This window comes from Bos indicus, chromosome 14, assembly GCF_029378745.1.
Source record: "Bos indicus isolate NIAB-ARS_2022 breed Sahiwal x Tharparkar chromosome 14, NIAB-ARS_B.indTharparkar_mat_pri_1.0, whole genome shotgun sequence".
NCBI lineage: Eukaryota > Metazoa > Chordata > Mammalia > Artiodactyla > Bovidae > Bos > Bos indicus.
In genome coordinates this window covers 35,790,684-35,810,867 of record NC_091773.1, presented here as the reverse complement: position 1 = coordinate 35,810,867, position 20,184 = coordinate 35,790,684, and the positions used below count along the sequence as shown (strand labels likewise).

General features: G+C 40.5%; 1 long non-coding RNA gene across 7 annotated transcripts in view; it reads right to left on the bottom strand.

Moving 5' to 3' along the window:
• Nucleotides 1-7,891: 7,891 nt before the first annotated feature.
• The window catches only part of LOC139186914 (uncharacterized), a 97,472-nt gene continuing 85,179 nt past the window's right edge, over nt 7,892-20,184 (bottom strand). For 5 of the 7 annotated variants that reach the window (XR_011570602.1, XR_011570601.1, XR_011570598.1 and 2 more), the window contains 2 exons: nt 14,630-18,431; nt 7,892-9,534 (listed from right to left, as the gene is read on the bottom strand). This is a non-coding gene — a long non-coding RNA (uncharacterized lncRNA). The remainder of the gene's footprint in view (nt 9,535-14,629; nt 18,432-20,184) is intronic. The other 2 variants (XR_011570599.1, XR_011570597.1) reach the window with 2 other exon arrangements.

The following is a 20,184-nucleotide window of genomic DNA, read 5'->3' as shown; positions in this document are numbered from 1 at the left end:
ATAGCAAAGAGAGATAAGAAAGCCTTCCTCAGTGATCAGTGCAAAGAAATAGAGGAAAACAACAGAATGGGAAAGACTAGAGATCTCTTCAAGAAAATTAGAGATACCAAGAGAACATTTCATGCAAAGATGGGCTCGATAAAGGACAGAAATGGTATGGACCTAACAGAAGCAGAAGATATTCAGAAGAGGTGGCAAGAATACACAGAAGAACTGTACAAAAAAGATCCTCATGACCAAGATAATCACGATGTTGTGATCACTCAACTAGAGCCAGACATCCTGGAATGTGAAATCAAGTGGACCTTAGAAAGCATCACTACAAACAAAGCTAGTGGAGGTGATAGAATTCCAGTTGAGCTATTTCAAATCCTGAAAGATGATGCTGTGAAAGTGCTGCACTCAATATGCCAGCAAATTTGGAAAACTCAGCAGTGGCCACAGGACTGGAAAAGGTCAGTTTTCATTCCAATCCCAAAAAAAAGGCAATGCCAAAGAATGCTCAAACTACCGCACAATTGCACTCATCTCACACGTTAATAAAGTAATGCTCAAAATTCTCCAAGCCAGGCTTCAGCAATACGTGAACCGTGAACTTCCAGATGTTCAAGGTGGTTTTAGAAAAGGCAGAGGAACCAGAGATCAAATTGCCAACATCCACTGGATCATCGAAAAAGCAAGAGAGTTCCAGAAAAACATCTATTTCTGCTTTATTGACTAAGCCAAAGCCTTTGACTGTGTGGATCACAATAAACTGTGGAAAATTCTGAAAGAGATGGGAATACCAGACCACCTGACCTGCCTCTTGAGAGACCTATATGAAGGTCAGGAAGCAATAGTTAGAACTGGACATGGAACAACAGACTGGTTCCAAATAGGAAAAGGAGTACGTCAAGGCTGTATATTGTCACCCTGCTTATTTAACTTATATGCAGAGTACGTCATGAGAAACGCTGGGCTGCAAGAAGCACAAGTTAGAATCAAGATTGCTGGGAGAAATATCAGTAACCTCAGATATGCAGATGACACCACCCTTATGGCAGAAAGTGAAGAGGAACTCAAAAGCCTCTTGATGAAAGTGAAAGAGGAGAGTGAAAAGGTTGGCTTAAAGCTCAACATTCAGAAAACGAAGATCATGGCATCCGGTCCCATCACTTCATGGGAAATAGGTGGGGAAACAGTGGAAACAGTGTCAGACTTTATTTTTTGGGCTTGAAAATCACTGCAGATGGTGACTGCAGCCATGAAATTAAAAGACACTTACTCCTTGGATGGAAAGTTATGACCAACCTAGACAGCATATTAAAAAGTAGAGATATTACTTTGCCAACAAAGGTCTGTCTAGTCAAGGTTATGGTTTTTCCAGTGGTCATGTATGGATGTGAGATTTGGACTGTGAAGAAAGCTGAGCACCGAAGAATTGATGCTTTGAACTGTGGTGCTGGAGAAGACTCTTCCGAGTCCCTTGGACTGCAAGGAGGTCCAACCAGTCCATCCTAAAGGAGACCAATCCTGGGTGTTCATTGGAAGGACTGATGCTGAGGCTGAAACTCCAGTACTTTGGCCACCTCATGCGAAGAGTTGACTCATTAGAAAAGACCCTGATGCTGGGAGGGATTAGGGGCAGGAGAAGAAGGGGACAACAGAGGATGAGATGGCTGGATGGCATCACCGACTCAATGGACATGAGTTTGGGTAAACACTGGGCGTTGGTGATGGACAGGGAGGCCTGGCGTGCTGCGATTCATGGGGTCGCAAAGAGTCAGCACGACTGAGTGACTGAACTGAACTGACTGATGTACAGGATCATGTCATCTGCAAACAGTGATAGTTTTACTTCTTTTCCAATCTGGATTCCTTTTATTTCATTTTCTCCTCTGATTGCTATGGCCAAAACTTCCAAAGTTATGTTGAATAGTTGTGGTGAGAGTGGGCACCCTTGTCTTGTTCCTGACTTTAGGGGAAATCCTTTCAATTTTTCACCATTGAGGATAATGTTTGCTGTGGGTTTATCATATATGGCTTTTATTATGTTGATATATGTTCCTTCTATGCCTGCTTTCTGGAGGGTTTTTATCATAAATGGATGTTGAATTTTGTCAAAGGCTTTCTCTGCATCTATTGAGATAATCATATGGTTTTTATCTTTCAATTTGTTAATGTGGTGTATCACATTGATTGATTTGCAAATACTAAAGAATCCTTGCATCCCTGGGATAAAGCCCTCTTGGTCTTTTTAATATGTTGTTGGATTCTGATTGCTAGAATTTTGTTAAGGATTTTTGCATCTATGTTGATCAGTGATATTGGCCTGTAGTTTTCTTTTTTTGTGGCATCTTTGTCTGGTTTTGGTATTAGGGTGATGGTGGCCTCATAGAATGAGTTTGGCAGTTTACCTTCCTCTGCAATTTTCTGGAAGAGTTTGAGTAGGATAGGTGTTAGCTCTTCTCTAAATTTTTGGTAGAATTCATCTGTGAAGTCATCTGGTTCTGGGCTTTTGAATGTTGGAAGATTTTTGATTGCAGTTTCAATTTCCATGCTTGTGATGGATCTGTTAAGATTTTCTATTTCTTCCTAGTTCAGTTTTGGAAAGTTGTACTTTTCTAAGAATTTGTCCATTTCTTCCAAGTTGTCCATTTTATTGGCATATAGTTGCTGATAGTCTCTTTTGATCCTTTGTATTTCTGTGTTGTCTGTTGTGATTTCTCCATTTTCATTTCTAATTCTGTTGATTTGATTCTTCTCCTTTTTTTCTTGATGAGTATGGGTAAAGGTTTGCCTTATTTATTTATCTTCTCAAAGAACCAGCTTTTAGTTTTGTTGATTTTTGCTATAGTCTCCTTTGTTTCTCCTTCATTTATTTCTGCCCTAATACTTATGATTTCTTTCCTTCTACTAATCCTGGGGTTCTTCATTTCTTCTTTTTCTAGTTGCTTTAGGTGTAAAGTTAGGTTATTTATTTTATTTTTCTCTTGTTTCTGGAGGTAAGCTTGTATTGCTATGAAACTTCCCCTTAGCACTGTTTTTACTGAATCCCATAGGTTTTGGGTTGTCATGTTTTCATTTTCATTTGTTTCTATGCATATTTTGATTTCTTTTTTATTTCTTATGTGATTTGTTGGTTATTCAGAAGCGTGTTGTTTAGCCTCCATATGTTTGTATTTTTAATAGTTTTTTTTCCCTGTAGTTGACATCTAATCTTACTGCATTGTGATCAGAAAACATGCTTGAAATGATTTCAATTTTTTTTTTAATTTACCAAGGCTAGATTTATGTCCCAGGATGTGATCTAACCTGGAGAATGTTCCGTATGCACTTGAGAAAAAGGTGAAATTCATTGTGTTGGGGTAAAATGTCCTATAGATATCAATTAGGTCTAACTATTACATTGCATCATTTAAAATTTGTGTTTCCTTGCTAATTTTCTGTTTGGTTGATCTATCCACAGATGTTAGTAGGGTATTAAAGTCTCCCACTATTATTGTGTTACTGACAGCCTTCAGAATGGAAGAAAATAATAGCAAATGAAGCAACCGACAAAGAATTAATCTCTAAAATATATAAGCAGCTCATGCAGCTCAATTCCAGAAAAATAAACAACCCAATCAAAAAATGGACCAAAGAACTAAACAGACATTTCTCCAAAGAAGACATACAGATGGCTAACAAACACAGGAAAAGATGTTCAACATCACTCATTATTAGAGAAATGCAAATCAAAACCACAGTGAGGTACCATCTCATGCCAGTCAGAATGGCTGCTATCAAAAAGTCTACAAACAACAAATGCTGGAGAGGGTGTGGAGAAAAGGGAATCTTTTTACAGTGTTGGTGGAAATGCAAGCTAGTACAGCCACTATGGAGAATAGTATGGAGATTCCTTTAAAAACTGAATATAGAACTGCCACATGACCCAGCAATCCCACTGCTGGGCAAACACACCAAGGAAACCAGAACTGAAAGAGACACATGTACTCCAATGTTCATCACAGCATTGTTTACAATAGCTAGGACATGGAACCAATCTAGATGTCCATTGGCAGATGAATGGGTAAGAAAGCTGTGGTACATATACACAATGGAATATTACTCAGCGGTTAAAAAAACACATTTGAGTCAGTTCTAATGAGGTGGATGAAACTGGAGCCTATTATACAGAGTGAAGTAAGTCAGAAAGAAAAACACCAATACAGTGTATTAACATATATATATATATGGAATTTAGAAAGATGGTAATGATGACCCTATGTGAGATAGCAAAAGAAACACAGATGTAAAGAACAGACTTTTGGATTCTGTGGGAGAAGGTGAGGATGGGGTGATTTGAGAGAATAGCATTGAACCATGTATATTACCATATGTGAAATAGATTGCCAGTCCAGGTTTGATGCATGAGACAGGGCACTCAGGGCCGGTGCACTGGGACAACCCTGAGGGATGGGATGGAGAGGGAGGTGGGAGGCGGGTTGAGGATGGGGGACACACATACACCCATGGCTGATTCATGTCAGTGTATGGCAAAACCCACTACAATATTGTAATTAGCCTCCAATTAAAATAAATAAATAAATTTACAAAAAAAAAAAAAGAATCAGACATGACTGAAGTGACTTAGCATGCACACTCCTGTTTGAAGGACTTCCTAGATGGGGCTAGCGGTAAAGAACCTGCCTGCCAGTAGACATAAATGACATGGGTTCAATCCCTGGGTCAGGAAGATCCCCTAGAGGAAATGGCAAACCACCCTAGTATTCTTGCCTGGAGAATCCCCATGGAGAGAGGAGCCTGGCAGTTATAGTCCACAGGGTTGCAAAGAGTTGGACGCAGCTGAAGCAACTTGGAACACAACACACACATACACTTCTGTTTGAGAACACACTCCCAAACTCCCCTACTTGTCTCTGGCTGCCCAGGGGCACCACCCAAGTCCTACCCTCCCTGGTGAGCGTTCTGTTCTCTAGACCTAATCTTCTTTCTGAAGACTAGAAAACTGACATCAACTAATTGAGCCAGTCACCCACCTGCCCTTGGCCCCTTCTCCCTACAAAACGAGGGGACTGTTAAATATCCTCTAATGTACCTTATGGAGAAAGCAATGGCACCCCACTCCAGTACTCTTGCCTGGAAAATCCCATGGATAGAGGAGCCATGGATAGTAGGCTGCAGCCCATGGGGTTGCTAAGAGTCAGACATGACAGAGCGACTTCACTTTCAGTTTTCACTTTCATGCATTGGAGAAGGAAATAGCAACCCACTCCAATGTTCTTGCCTGGAGAATCCCAGGGACGGGGGAGCCTGGTGGGCTGCCGTCTATGGGGTCGCATAGAGTCGGACACGACCAAAGAGACTTAGCAGCAGCAGCAGCAGCAATGTACCTTAATAAACAAGTTCCTCAGACTTTTCACTTATAGGCAAATCCTATAAAGGCAAACCCTGATCCCTCTGTATGCCTCACCACCGTGACTGGGCGACAGGAGGGGACTCTTGCCCTCCTTCACAAATCCACAAACTTCCAGTCACTTCCTCCCTCTAGAGTGATGAAGTCAACACTCCCCCCCTTACTTGTTCTTCTCTTCAGGAAGGAGGAGTGCTCATCTGTTTGAGGAGCCTGTTTCCCTGCTTGAGGAGATGGCAGGTCACTACTCATTGGTGGCAGGATGTCTAGCTCTCTTTGACCACGTGGGCTCGGGCAGTAGAAGCCCCCTCCTCCTCTGGGGTGAGCCAGCGCTTCCTACCTCTGAGCACTGACCACTGTGGGAGGACCCGCACCACCATTGTGTGTGTGGACTGCTTGCCATTCTGTGTCCCAGCTCCTCTCATCCTCCAGAAGCATCCTTGAATTGGCAGTGAGTGGACTGGACTGCTGCCCAGTCAATTCGGCTCTCTTTGCCAATACAAAGGTTTTTATTTGAGGTGGGAGGCAGGGGACACAATTTTAGCCTCAGGTCTAAGCCACATTCTCCAATTCCAATTTCCCAAGCCCCAAATTTTGTTTGCTACAGCTCTAACAGGATGGCACTCTGAAGCCCTATTTGGCTGGTTCTTCTTCTCTCTCGAGGTGAGAACCTGGCAGGGAGGAGAGGTAATCTTGAGCTCTTATCTGCCTCTAACAGTCATTTCCAAACTACTTTCACACACATTCTTATCATTTCATTCTCAAAACTACCTCATAAGGCCGCCAGGCAGGGGTTATTTGTTTTAATTTCCAGCCAAGAAAATGGAGATTTAGAAAACTCAAGTGACTCATCCATGGTCTAGTTAGTTAGTGGTGGATGGGGACTAAGTTCATTCATCAGACAATGAGACTAGACTCTCCAAACCAGAGGCAAATGAACTTGCTGCTGCTGCTAAGTCACTTCAGTCGTGTCCAACTCTGTGCAACCCCATAGACGGCAGCCCACCAGGCTCCCCCGTCCCTGGGATTCTCCAGGAAAGAACACTGGAGTGGGTTGCCATTTCTTTCTTCAATGCATGAAAGTGAAAAGTGAAAGTGAAGTCACTTAGTCGTGTCCGACTCTTAGCGGCCCCATGGACTGCAGCCCACCAGGCTCCTCCATCTATGGGATTTTCCAGGCAAGAGTACTGGAGTGGGGTGTCACTGCCTTCTCCGAATGAACATTGTACAGCTTCAGAATTCTACACCAACTTTCTACCAGGAGAATAATTCACCCAGCAGTTACTACCTGTCCCTTGAACTGCTCTGGCAAGGAACTGTTACACACCCTTAAAAGTTCTAATCTTTACAGAGCATACAGGGTGTAAGTGAAAAAAATATCATGCAAATACCAATGCATCATAAGGTCAGGGGCATGATTTAATTTCTAAGCTGCTGGGACGGGGGACCATGCAAATCACACAAAAAAACACATTGCAGATGTTTTATCTACGTAGATCTGAGTAAATATTATGGAACTGGATGCCCTGATGAAGTTGCATTACTGGGTTGCTTCTGTTGTTTTGAAGGACCGTACTGGTCAGGATATTGGATACCACTAGAGATAATGCGAGCCTTAAAGCCTGTCAAATCGAGGCAGGCTGTGCACCTGCATCCAGCCGTCCACCGCCACAGCCGTCCTGGCAGCTGCCAGCGTTCCCACCCTCCCCCACAGGACTGGGAGTACCCAGCCCCGGGCAGACCTTGCAAGCTTATGTACAAAGAGGAAACAAGGTGACACGCAGAAAACTGGAAAATCTTGGCAATCTCATCACTTCTGAGGCTAAACCAGCAAATTCTGAACTCTACCCAGTAAATTCATGAAATATTTTTGAATATGATACCAGGCACGTACTGGATGTAGAGGTGGAAACTTTCAAGAGGAGAATTGCCCCCATGATCTCCAAATCTCTAATTAGGATCTAAGTGTATCTCTGGATGTTGAGCAGGACCAGAAAAAACGGATGACCGTGCCCTAGTATGCCTTGTCTCAGGAAGTGGTATGAGCTTAAAAAATTATTTGCACTTAACATTCCTTGATTTTATAGGCAGTTTTCCTCTTTCACTTCGTGTGTATGATGTGTTTGTGTGTCTGTGAGAAAGCGGAGGGAGCACTGAATATTTTGTGTGGCATCTAGATCACTTTGTTCTGTGTTTCTGGATAAAGCAAGAGAAGTAACGAAGTCAATTTCATAGTTTACACCCAAGATATGGAAGGAATAGGAAAATTCTGGAATTCTGGGAGAATGAGAGCAACAAACTTAATCATATGCCTAGTCCATAGTAAGTTCTCACCATCTCCTTGCTGAGGGAGTGAACTTATTTACCTGGGTTCATTACAGAATTTACTGACTGAATATATGCTAAAATGACTACTGTTGCTTATTGGCAACAGGCAACTTGTGCTTATACGTGCAAGTATTATTAAGGAGATAAGAAAAAAAGAAAGAAACTAAACACCTATTGTTTCTTTTTATTCACCTCGGAACAGTCTTACAAAAGTACTACATAATATTAACCTGTTGTCATCAATGATACAAATAGTTAAGGGCACCCATTCTTTTAAGTAGCTTTCCTTCTTGAATGTGCAGGGAAAGTTTTTACAACACAGCAGTTCTTACATCAGACTCTCAGTGGAATGATTCAGTCCTCACCCTGGGAAGTCTAATCACAGGAAAGCTATTATGGAAGATGGAGAGGCAAAAACACAAATGCACAGGAGTGTGGTTTACAGAGGACGATGTGGTAGACGAGCAATGTGAAAACAGTCTTGCTGAATACAAGCTGCTCCTTGATTCCTCTGATTCTTGCACCAAGAGAAGTTCAAGAAAAGACTGAAAGCAAATTCCTCAACATATGTGAGACCTCTTAACGTTCTCCTTCCTACCCATGAACAGGATAACTGGCACTTCATGTACTGCCTTTCTAATTGGATCTCAAGATATATATAATCTATTGATACATCACAATTCAGTGGGCCAGGGAAATGATGTCAGCAAAAATGGCAGATCAAGGAACTACAGAAATTCTCTCTTCATTTTCTCCATTAAAGCAACTAGAAAACTCACAAACAATTGTCAGGTTAAGTATTTTAAGAATTCTAGAAATTGATCAAAAGATCCCAGAAATCTGGGTAGTGGTTTTTCAAGGCAAACTGCTTAATCTTGGTAAGAACAGTGTGCTTCGAGGCATTTTCATTTGCCCTGTGCTCACTGCTCCTCTCTAGCTCCACAGTAGCCTTGAAAACTGACAGCTCACAATCAGAGTAAAACTCAGCTGACTTGGATACATATACACTACCATATGTAAAATAGCCAGTGGGAATTTGCTGTATGCCTCAGGGAACTCAAATCGGGCTTCTGTGACAACCTAGAGGAGTGGGATGGTGTGGGAGGTGGAAGATTCAAGAAGGAGGGGATATATGTATACCTATGGCTGATTCATTGAGTCAACTCTTCCCATGATGTGGCCAAAGTACTGGAGTTTCAGCTTTAGCATCATTCCCTCCAAAGAAATCCCAGGGCTGATCTCCTTCAGAATGGACTGGTTGGATCTCCTTGCAGTCCAAGGGACTCTCAAGAGTCTTCTCCAACACCACAGTTCAAAAGCATCAATTCTTCGGTGCTCAGCCTTCTTCACAGTCCAACTCTCACATCCATACATGACCACAGGAAAAACCATAGCCTTGACTAGATGAACCTTTGTTGGCAAAATAATGTCTCTGCTTTTGAATATGCTATCTAGGTTGGTCGTAACTTTCCTTCCAAGGAGTAAGCGTCTTTTAATTTCATGGCTGCAGTCACCATCTGTAGTGACTTTGGAGCCCAGAAAAATAAAGTCTGACGCTGTTTCCACTGTTTGCCCATCTATTTCCCATGAAGTGATGGGACCGGATGCCATGATCTTCGTTTTCTGAATGTTGAGCTTTAAGCCAACTTTTTCACTCTCCACTTTCACTTTCATCAAGAGGCTTTTGAGTTCCTCTTCACTTTCTGCCATAAGGGTGGTGTCATCTGCATATCTGAGTTTATTGAGATTTCTCCAGGCAATCTTGATTCCAGCTTGTGTTTCTTCAAGTCCAGCGTTTCTCATGATATACTCTGCATATAAGTTAAATAAACAGGGTGACTGCAATTCATGGGGTCGCAAAGAGTCAGACACGACTGAGCGACTGATCTGATCTGATGGCTGATTCATATGGATATATGGCAAAAAAACAACACAATATTGTAAAACAATTATTCTTCAATTAAAAATAAATAATTTTTTTAAAAAAATCAGCAGACTGGCAGCTGCTGGGAGGGAGAAGAATGAGGTGGGGCTCTGTTAACCTTCATTCCAAGAGAACTGTCATTATCTGACCTGTTAGTTCCCTAGAAGACCCCACTTGAAGTGATGCCTTTATTTGACCTCACTCAGCTCAACCAATGCAAAAAGTCTCTCCTCCAGGTGCATTCGTCAAAAATTACAGGCAGCTGCTCAACTCTGAAGCTGCCTAAGGTGGTGAATAAAGCTTGGGGAAAATAATAGGCTCACCAAAAATGTTAAAAGGAAAAGCTTGGGAAGGAGAATCTTTGTGGGCTTTGAAAAGCTCTGCCATGCTTCTGGGAATTAAGAAAGCCACAAACACAAGTAGCTCTGTGCACATTCCCAGAGCCGTGTACATGCTTAAGAAAGACCTGAATTTAGGGCCTAAATTCTGGATGATCTGGAGGTTCTGTGCAAATAGGAAGAGAAGGTTAAGGCAGAACCTGTCTGATTAAGGGCTGAAGGTTTGAAGCTGTACTTCAAAACACACAGAGAGCCCCTCAGCAAAGACTGGGAAATGTTTTGGTTCCAGGCATGTAAGGAAATCCCTATCTAATCAGCAGACCACTATGATAATCAAGTGGAAACCAAGTAGAAACACAAAAAAGAATGCCGGCTTCATGGGATTGCTGCAGAAAAGTTACTAAACAAACAAAACCAAAAATAAACAATAGAAAACCCTGGGGAGGAAGAAACTCTGATTTCTAGAATTGCCACATTACATTAAATGTCTGATTATCTAAAAAAAATCACGAGGCATGCAAAGAAACAATAAAGCATGGTCCATACATGGAAGGATATTTATATTAGGGTTCTCCAGAGAAACAAAACCCAACAGGATACATACAACAGAAGATTTATTATAGGAATTGGCTCACAGGATTATGGAGGCTGAGAAGTCCCACACTCGCCATGTACAAGCTGGAGAACCAGGAAACTAGGTAGTGTAATTCAGTCTGTCTCAAGGTCCAAGCTTCCCTCGTGGCTCAGATGGTAAAAGCATCTGTTTGCAATGCGGGAGACCTGGGTTTGATCCCTGGGTGGGGAAGATCCTCTGGAGAAGGAAATGGCAACCCACTCCAGTACTCTTGCCTGGAAAATTCCATGGATGGAGGAGCCTGGTGGGCTACAGTCCATGGGGTAGCAAAGAGTCGGACACGACTGAGCGACTTCACTTTCACTTTCACTTTCAAGGTCCAAGAACCAGGATGGCTGATGTCCAAGGGCAAGGAGAAGATGGATATCTCAACTCAAGAAGAAAGAGTGAACTTACCCTTCCTCCACCTTTTTGTTCTAATCAGACCCTTCAAGGGATTGGATAATGTCCATCTACATTAGTGAGGACCATCACATTTAGGTAGTCTACTGATTTAAGTATCAATCTCTTCTGGAGAGACCCAAACGGATGCATCCAGAAACACTGTTCTCCCAGCTATCTAGGAGATAGCTTAGCCCAAGCTGACATGTAAAATTATTCACCACCCCTGTAAATGCCTACACTAAAAAATAAAAAAGACTTCAAATCAATAATCTAAACTTCCACATTTAGGAAACCAGAAGAAGAAAGAGTAAAGTAAACCAAATGCAAGCAGAAGGAAGAAAACAATGCTTACTGTGGAAATATAAAATATGAAAATAAAGAATAATCAACAAAACCAAAAGTTGGCTCTTTGAAAAGATCAGTGAAATCAAAACTTTAGTTAGACTGACTGAAAAGAAGAGACTGGACTCAAGTGACTAAAATCAAGAATTAAAGACAGGACACTATTACTGACTTTACAAAAATTAATGGGCTTCCCGGGTGGTGCAGTCGTAAAGAATCCGCCTGCCAAGACAGGAGATGCAAGAGACGTGGGTTCAATTCCTGGGTCAGGAAGATCCCCTGGAGGAGGAACTGGCAACTCACTCCAGTATTCTTGCCTGGAAAATTCCATGGACAAAGGAGCCTGGCAGGCTACAGTCCATGAGGTCGCAAAGAGTTGGTCAGACACGGCTGTGCACATGTGTGCATGTGCACACACACACACACAGTTACAAAAATAAAAAGGATTATAAGGAGATACTAAAAACGACTGTAAGCCATCAAATTAGATAACCTAAATTATATGTACACAAAGACACAAACTACAAAAACAGATTCAAGAAGAAATAAAATTTCTGAATAGACTTGTGATAAGAGATTAAATTAGTAATCACAAAATTACCCACAAAAAAAGCCTGTAAATTCTTCTCAACATTTAAAGAACATTCACACACTCTTTCAAAAAGCAGAAGTGGAGGGAACACTTCCTAACTTGTTCTGTGATGCCAGTATTACCCTGATACCAAGAACGTAAAGATGTACCAAGAAAACAAAATCCGTATTTCACTGATATAGACACAGATATCCTGTTACAAGACAAATATCTTGTCTCTTGAGAAACCAAGAGTTGGACCATAAGGAAGGCTTAGTGCCAAAGAATTGATGCTTCTGAATTGTGGTGCTGAGGAAGACTCTTGAGAGCCCCTTGGACTTTAAGGAGATAAAACCAGTCAATCCTAAAGGAAATCAACCCTGGATATTCACTGGAAGGGCTGATGCTAAAGCTGAAGCTCCAATACTTTGGCCACCTGAGGCTAGGAGCCAACTCATAGGAAAAAGACTCTGATGCGGGGAAAGACTGAAGGCAAAAGGAGAAGGGGGCAGCAGAGGATAAGATGGTTAGACAGCATCACCAATTCAACAGACATGAATCTGAGCAAAGTCCGGAAGACAGTGAAGGACAAGGAAGACTGGCATGCTGCAGTCTATGGGGTCATGAAGAGTCAGACAAGACTAGTGACTGAACAACAGCAACAAATAAAATACTAGCAAACCAAACCCAGCATTATATAAAAAGGAATTACATGTGATGATCAATTAGGATTTAATCCAGGAATGTAAAGTTGGTAGTTCAACATCCAAAAGCCAATTATTTCACCATATCAATTGAATAAAGTACAAAAAAGTCACTCACATGATTATCTCAATAGATGCATAAAAAGCGTTTTGCAAAATCCAAACCCCTTCATGGTAAAATATAGATGCCCATCAGCAGATGAATGGATAAGAAAGCTGTGGTACATATACACAATGGAGTATTACTCAGCCATTAAAAAGAATACATTTGAATCAGTTCTAATGAGATGGATGAAACTGGAATCTATTATACAGAGTGAAGTAAGCCAGAAAGAAAAACACCAATACAGTATACTAACGCATATATATGGAATTTAGAAAGATGGAAACAATAACCCTGTGTATGAGACAGCAAAAGAGACACAGATGTATAGATCAGTCTTATGGACTCTGTGGGAGAGGGAGAGGGTGGGGAGATTTTGGAAAATAGCATTGAAACATGTATAATATCATGTATGAAACGAGTCGCCAGTCCAGGTTCGATGCACGGTACTGGATGCTTGGGGCTGGTGCACTGGGACGACCCAGAAGGAGGGGAGGGGAGGGAGGAGGGTGGAGGGTTCAGGATGGGGAACGCGGGTATACCTGTGGCAGATTCATTTCGATATTTGGCAAAACTAATACAATACTGTAAAGTTTAAAAATAAAATAAAATTAAAAAAAAAATTGGGGGATAGAATGATACATCCTCAATATGAAAAATGCATCTATAAAAAATCCACAACAAAGATCATACTTCTTGATGAAAGAATGAATGCTTTTCCCCTAAGATCAAGAATAAGAGAAGGATTTACACTGTTACCTCTTGTTTTCAACATTTTAACAAGGACAATTAGACCAAAAAGAAAATGCAAGAAAGCAAGAGAGAGGGAACGATGCAGGAAGGTGGGATGAGGGGGTAGAAGAAGAAAGAAAGAGGCATCCAAATTGGAAAGAAACAAGTAAAACTATCTCTACTTGAAGATGACAAACTTACATACAGAAAATCCTCAGCAATCTACTATAAAAGCACTGAAACTAATAAAAGAGTACAGAAAGGTTGCAGGGTACAAGAATAATGTGCGAAAATAGATTGTATTTATACACACTAGTAATGAACAGTCCAAAATGGAAATTAAGAAAACAATTCCATTTATTGTATACAATGGAATATTATTCAGACATAAAAAGGAATGAAACTGGGTCATTTGTAGAGATGTGCATGGACCTAGAGACTGTCAAACAGCATGAAGTGAGTCAGAAAGAGAAAAACAAATATTGGAAAATAACACACATACATGGAATCTAGAAAAACGGTACAGATGACCTTATCTGCAAGGCAGAAATACAGACACAAAGGTAGGAAACAAATGCATGGATAACAAGAGGGAAAGGCGTTGGGTAGGAGGAACGAGGAGACTGGGACTGACTCAGATACAGTGCGCTCCTGACAGGATCTATAGAACAGACAAGCGATGGGACCACATGCACGGTACAGGGGACTTTACTTAAGCTCTGTGGTGACCTGAATTGGAAGGAAGTCCAAAAAGGAAGGGGATATATGTCTATGTATGGCTGATTCATTTTTCTCTGCAGTAGAAGCCAACACAACATTTTAAAGCAACTACACTCCAAGAAAAAGTAATTAATAAAAAAATAAAATAAAAATATTTAGGACTAAATTTAACAAATGAAGTATAAAGGCTATACTCTGAAAACTACAAAGCACTGTTGAAAGATAGTAACAAATATCTAAATGAATGAATATCCTATGTTAATGGGTCAGAAGCTTTAAAACGAAGATGGCAATACTCTTCCCCAGTTAGTCTACAGGCTCAACGCCATTCCTATCAAAATTCCAGCTGGCTGTTTGAAAAGCCGACAGACTGATCATAAAATTCAGGTGGAAATTCAAGGGAGGCAGAATAACCAGAACAATCTTGAAAAACATCCCCAATTTCAAAACTTACTAGAAAGATAGCCTTGTGTGCTGCAGTCCATGGGGTCGCAGAGTCAGACATGACTGAGCGACTGATTAGAAAGATGCAGTAATCAAGACTTTACGGTACTGGAATAAAAGTAGACATATAGATTAGTGGAACAGAATTGAGGGTCCATAAATATTGCCTTATTTGGTAAGAAATATTATTCCCATATTCCTCAATTCATTTTGGTCAAGGAGACCTTGACCAAATCTAAGTAGGAAAGAACAATCTTTTCAACAAATGGTGCTGGGAAAAGTAGATATTCACAGGCAAAAAAAAAGAAAAGAATTTGGATCTCTACCTCATACCATACACAAAAAGTAACTACAAATCAACCACAGAGACAGATATAAACGCTGAAACTATAAAACTCTTATAAGAAAACAGAGGTAAATCTCTGTGACCATAGATTATACAGTGGTTTCTTAGACCTGACACCCAAAGCCTAAGCAATCAAAGAAAAAAAATAGACTTTGTCAAAATAAAAATTCTGTGCTTTAAAGGATACTACCAAATGAAAAGACAAACCCACAGGATGGAAGAACATATTTGCAAATCATATTATTTGATTAGGTTCTAGTAATCCTAATCTTTATTATAAATAAAGAATAGTTACAATTCAACCACAAAAAGACAAATAATCCAATTTAAAAATGGACAAATGGACATTTCTTCACAAAAGATATACAGATGGCCAACAAGCACATAAAAAGATGTTGAACATCGTTAGTCATCAGGAAAATGCAAATCAAAACCAAAATGACACATCACTTTACACTCAATGGAATGACTATAATCAGAAAAAAGCACAATAAAGAGTGTTGGTGAGGATGCAAAGAAATTGGAACCTTTCTACTTTGCTTCTGGAAATGTAAAATGGTACAGCCACTTTGGAAAACAACCTGATTCTCAAAAAGTTAAACAAAGTTACCATACAACCAGGCATTTCCACCGCTAGATGTATACCCAAGAGGCTTGGAAACATGTTCACACAAACCTTGTACACAAATATTCATAGCATCATTATTCATAATAGCCAAAAAGTGGATACAACCCAAATGCCATCAATTGATGATTGGATAAACAAAATTTGGTATATATACACAATGGAATATTATCCATCCGTGTAAAATGAAGAACTAATATATGTTAAAATATGGATCAACCTTGAAAAATATTATACTTAGTGAAATAAACTAAGATGGAAAGGTCTATAGTTTACTATACAGATGGCTTATAGATGTAATTAGATGATTCCATTTATGTAATAATGTCCAGAATAGACAAATACACAGAGACTGAGAGATCAGCGGTTTCCGGGAGTTGTGGAAGGCAAGTTTCCAGGAGGTGAAGAGTGACTGCTAAATGTTACGGGGTTTCAGTTTGGGATGATAAAAATGTTTGGGAAATACATAATGGAAATGATTGCACAATGTTGTGAATATACTAAAAACCACTGAACTACATATTTGGAAAGGGTGAATTTTTATGGTACGAGATTTATATTTCTATTAGAGAAAGAGACTCAGTCGTTACATCCAACCAAACAATGTAAAGAAAACTTTGTAATTAAATTCACCATCTTTCAACCAAGTAGCATAATACTATTAAAAAAAAAAAAAAACATGAAAAGTCAGTGCATTGATACTTACAGTTACCTGGGGCAGTTTCCTTCCTGGCTAGATTCATTTTTCCACGACTTCTAAAATAAGGACTAAATTTCAAAGACTATGAGATTCACTATCCCTTTATAACACTCCCAATTTAGGAGTGCCTGATAGTACACATTATCTTGCTTACTAAATTCTTTAAGATTCAACAGTTTTTGGTTAAGAACATTATCTGCAAGGTAGGCCAGCAGACTAGACACAGAAGGAAGAGATGAAGTCCAAGTCTGAAGGCGGTCTCCTGGCAGAATCTCCTCTTCTTCTTCTAGGGAGGTCAGTCTTTTTCTATTAAGACAGTCAACTGATGAGATAAGGCCCACTCACATGATAGAGGATGATCTGTTTCACTTAGAGTCTATCTGTTTCAAAGTGAAGCTCATCCAAAAGAGAGAGAGGAATACCTTCACAAAAACATCTAGAACAACATTTGACCAAGTAACTGGGAACTGTGGCCTAGCCAAATTGACACACAAAATTAACCATCATGGGCATGAAATGGTAAATGCAGAGCTAGACTCCTAATCTAGAAGTCTGAGTTCACCTTCAACTATTTCTCAGCAAGGGACTTTGCCTCTCTTAACCTCAATATCTTTAATATAAAATGTAGAGGAATACTAGTGAGAAAATAAGGGCATTTGGGGAGCAATCCGACCCACCCTACCTTTTTCCCCCATTAAACTATCTATCACATGCCAGTGAGTACCCTCTAACTAATATCAAGACATCAGGAGGCCTATCATTGATTTAAAATACACAATATTTGCTGTGTTCTAAACTGCTGTGGGATATGTTGAAAAAAAATCTGCTAATACCTCCAGGTAGCCTAAATTTCGAAGAATAGTTTACATGTATGTAGGCATATGTGCATGTATTTATGTATTCTGGTTGCAAGGCCAAGGCACAACTACAAAAATATAAGAAACAGATATTCAATTAAAAACTCAATAATAGATAAATGATAATTGAATATATGGTTCTTCCACATTGAATTCTGTGTCAGTGACACCCTCAAAGCTTGTGCAACATAGTGGTACTGTGTCTCTGCAAATCCTTTCCTCTCCACTAACCCCAAAAGAAAAAAAAATTAAAATACACTTTCATTTTTGCCTCCCTCCTGTGCACCACGGGACCCCAACTATAGAAGCTTCATCTAAATCCCTAACAGTGTCTCCCCTAAACTCCATATTCCTAACTTGGCTCTCTACCTCATCAAAACATAATGAATCCATTTGCGGCTTATTCTTGCAGTTTCTTGTTACCAGAGATGTAAACCGGGCGTCTTATTATCAAGATTCAACTATTTCTAATAACCACTATATATCAACCAATATGCTAGAAAACTTCATATTTATTAATGAGAATAAATGCTCAAACTCACCAGGTCCCTTTTTTCTTTTATTTTAGGTGGGCTCTTTTAAAAATCTTTATTGACTTTGTTACAATATTGCTTCTGCTTTATGTTTGGGGGGTGGGGGGAGCAGTTGGCCCCAAGGCACAGTGGGATCCTAGCTCTGACCAGAGATCGAACCCCACAGCCCCTGCTTTGGAAGGAAGTCTCAACCACAGGACCACCAGGAAAGTCCCTCATCAGGGCCCTTAACACTCTTTGAAACACTTGGTATTACACCTACTCAGTCCTTTATTCTATTCTCCAAAAGGTTACTCCTCACATTCCCCACCTCTGTTAACCTCAATACCTCATTCCTACTCACAGGGGCTAACCTCTTAACTTCCTATGAGAAACCATTCCTGATCTACAGTGGCATCCTACATTATTTAGTTTCAACTCATTTCAGGCAAAGAGGTGTATTTTATGCTCATCAAAGCTACCTTCCCATCTCCTTCCACCTCCTCTGGGGAACTCCTGTTTCTCATATTTTTAACATCTTTAATTTTTCCTCAAAACATAAGCATGCTTAAGCAATTCTAACCCTTAAAAGCAAACCAAAAAGAAACCAGTTTCCTACCAAGGAGTAATTTCAAAAACTTCCACTTAGGGCCAAAATTGAGTTCCAGTGATAAGACTCACCCTTCCATCTGGAGCAACCACAAAACAGGCAAAAGAGATGAAACAATGCTTCTCCAAACATTGGACAGGAGGCAGTAAAGGACAGTGGACCCTAAGAGATGGGAAACAAGGAAAGGCCTATAATCATTGCCGTTGCCCCAGATCTTGCCATCACAGATGTTTCCAAAGTGAGCAGCAGAAAGGGAGAACCCAGGCAGACCCCTGAGTGGAGAAGCCAGAGCCAAGATAGTGGGGAGAACGAGGCAGCTAGAATCCACCCAACAGAAGACCAGAGAGAAGGCAGGGGCCCAGAGGGTGAACTCCAGAGATCTGCAGGAGGTCCCCCTGGAGTTTTCAGTGGAGCAGCACAAGCACAGGAGGAAATTACCAGAGGTTGAAGGAACTCTCACCAAAAAAGATTAAAGGGAACAGAGTCAGGTAGGGATACAGGGCCAGGAATAACACATGCTCCAGCCAGACTGGAAAGCCTCCATTATGCACAGGGCTTCGGGCTGAGTGCTCAGAAGAGTCTTCCCTCAGTATGGGGAAGAATTAACTTAGAATGAGCACCGTTGATTCCTTCTACCGAGCCATCTGAATAGCAAGACTGAAAAGGATTACACTATTTCCAAGTAACTGCATCCCAGAACGAATATTGATAGTATTTATAAGAATACATAGATATCCAGCACCAACAGGCAAAATTCACAATGTCTGCTGCCCTCCAAACAAAAGGCACCAAAGCATGCAAAGAAGCAGGAAAAAGCGACCCACAATTAAGAGAGAAAAAAAAAAAAAGAAACTGATTCAGTCACAGAGCCAGTAGGCTAGCTGGGCTTGCTTTCTTTGTTTCCTTGGTGGTTGCACTCACTAAGGTGGACCTCCATCCTAATTTAGGTAGTGACCCATACCAGTGCCCCTCCTCACAGGGGACAATGATGTGCCCCCTTTCTGCAAAGGAACTCAACTCCTGGATGCTCTTGCCTGGAGGATCTGCCAGGAGCTCCAACTGCACTCAACATTCAGTTTCTGTTCTACTCCTAGTCCACAGGGGTATTTTTCTTGCTTTTGAACCTGGCTGCGCCTTTTGAGTTTCCTATTTTTACACTTTAACTCATTGCCATGTGCTTGGAGCACAAGGGCAGCTTCAAAACGTGACTTTACCATACCACCTCAACTGGAAGTCCCCACCCATTATTTCCTGAAACCCCTCCCTTGCTTTCAAAACCAGTAATCTTGGTTTTCCTCTCACCTCTCTGATGATGGCCTTACTTTCTCTGAATCCCCTGCTCTGCTCACCCATTAAATGTGTGGGCCTTTCAGGGCTCCATTCTCCCCTTACACTATGATAAAGGTTTAATGTGAGGCTTTATAGATCTATGACCCTCTGAAATTTTATAAAAATTCTGAATTTTTTTCAATCAGGAAAAAAAATTCTTGATACTATTTAAAGCCAGATTTCATTTTTATAAGGAGAAATTTCATTGCTGGGATGTTTATAATAAACATAATTCTTCAATTATTTAGAATTAACACTCAGATTGTGGCAACTACATTATAAGTAAACTGACATATAAGCTACATTCAAAAACAGAAAATAGTTTCCATAAATCCATTCAGGTAATCAGAAATGTAATTGGATCTCTGTAAGTACTGATAGTGGGGCAGAGCACACAGGAGTAAATTGAGTTGGTTAAGTGAAGGGCAAATAATGGTTTGAGTATGTCTTCCAGTAATTACGGGTGAAGATTAGATCGGGTTCCTGTGTTTTTCAATGTTTTCAATGATCAAATACTTAGGTACTGTCTGTTACAGACAGGGGGAATACCCAGATGAACAAGGCACAGTCTCTGTCATCACTGAGT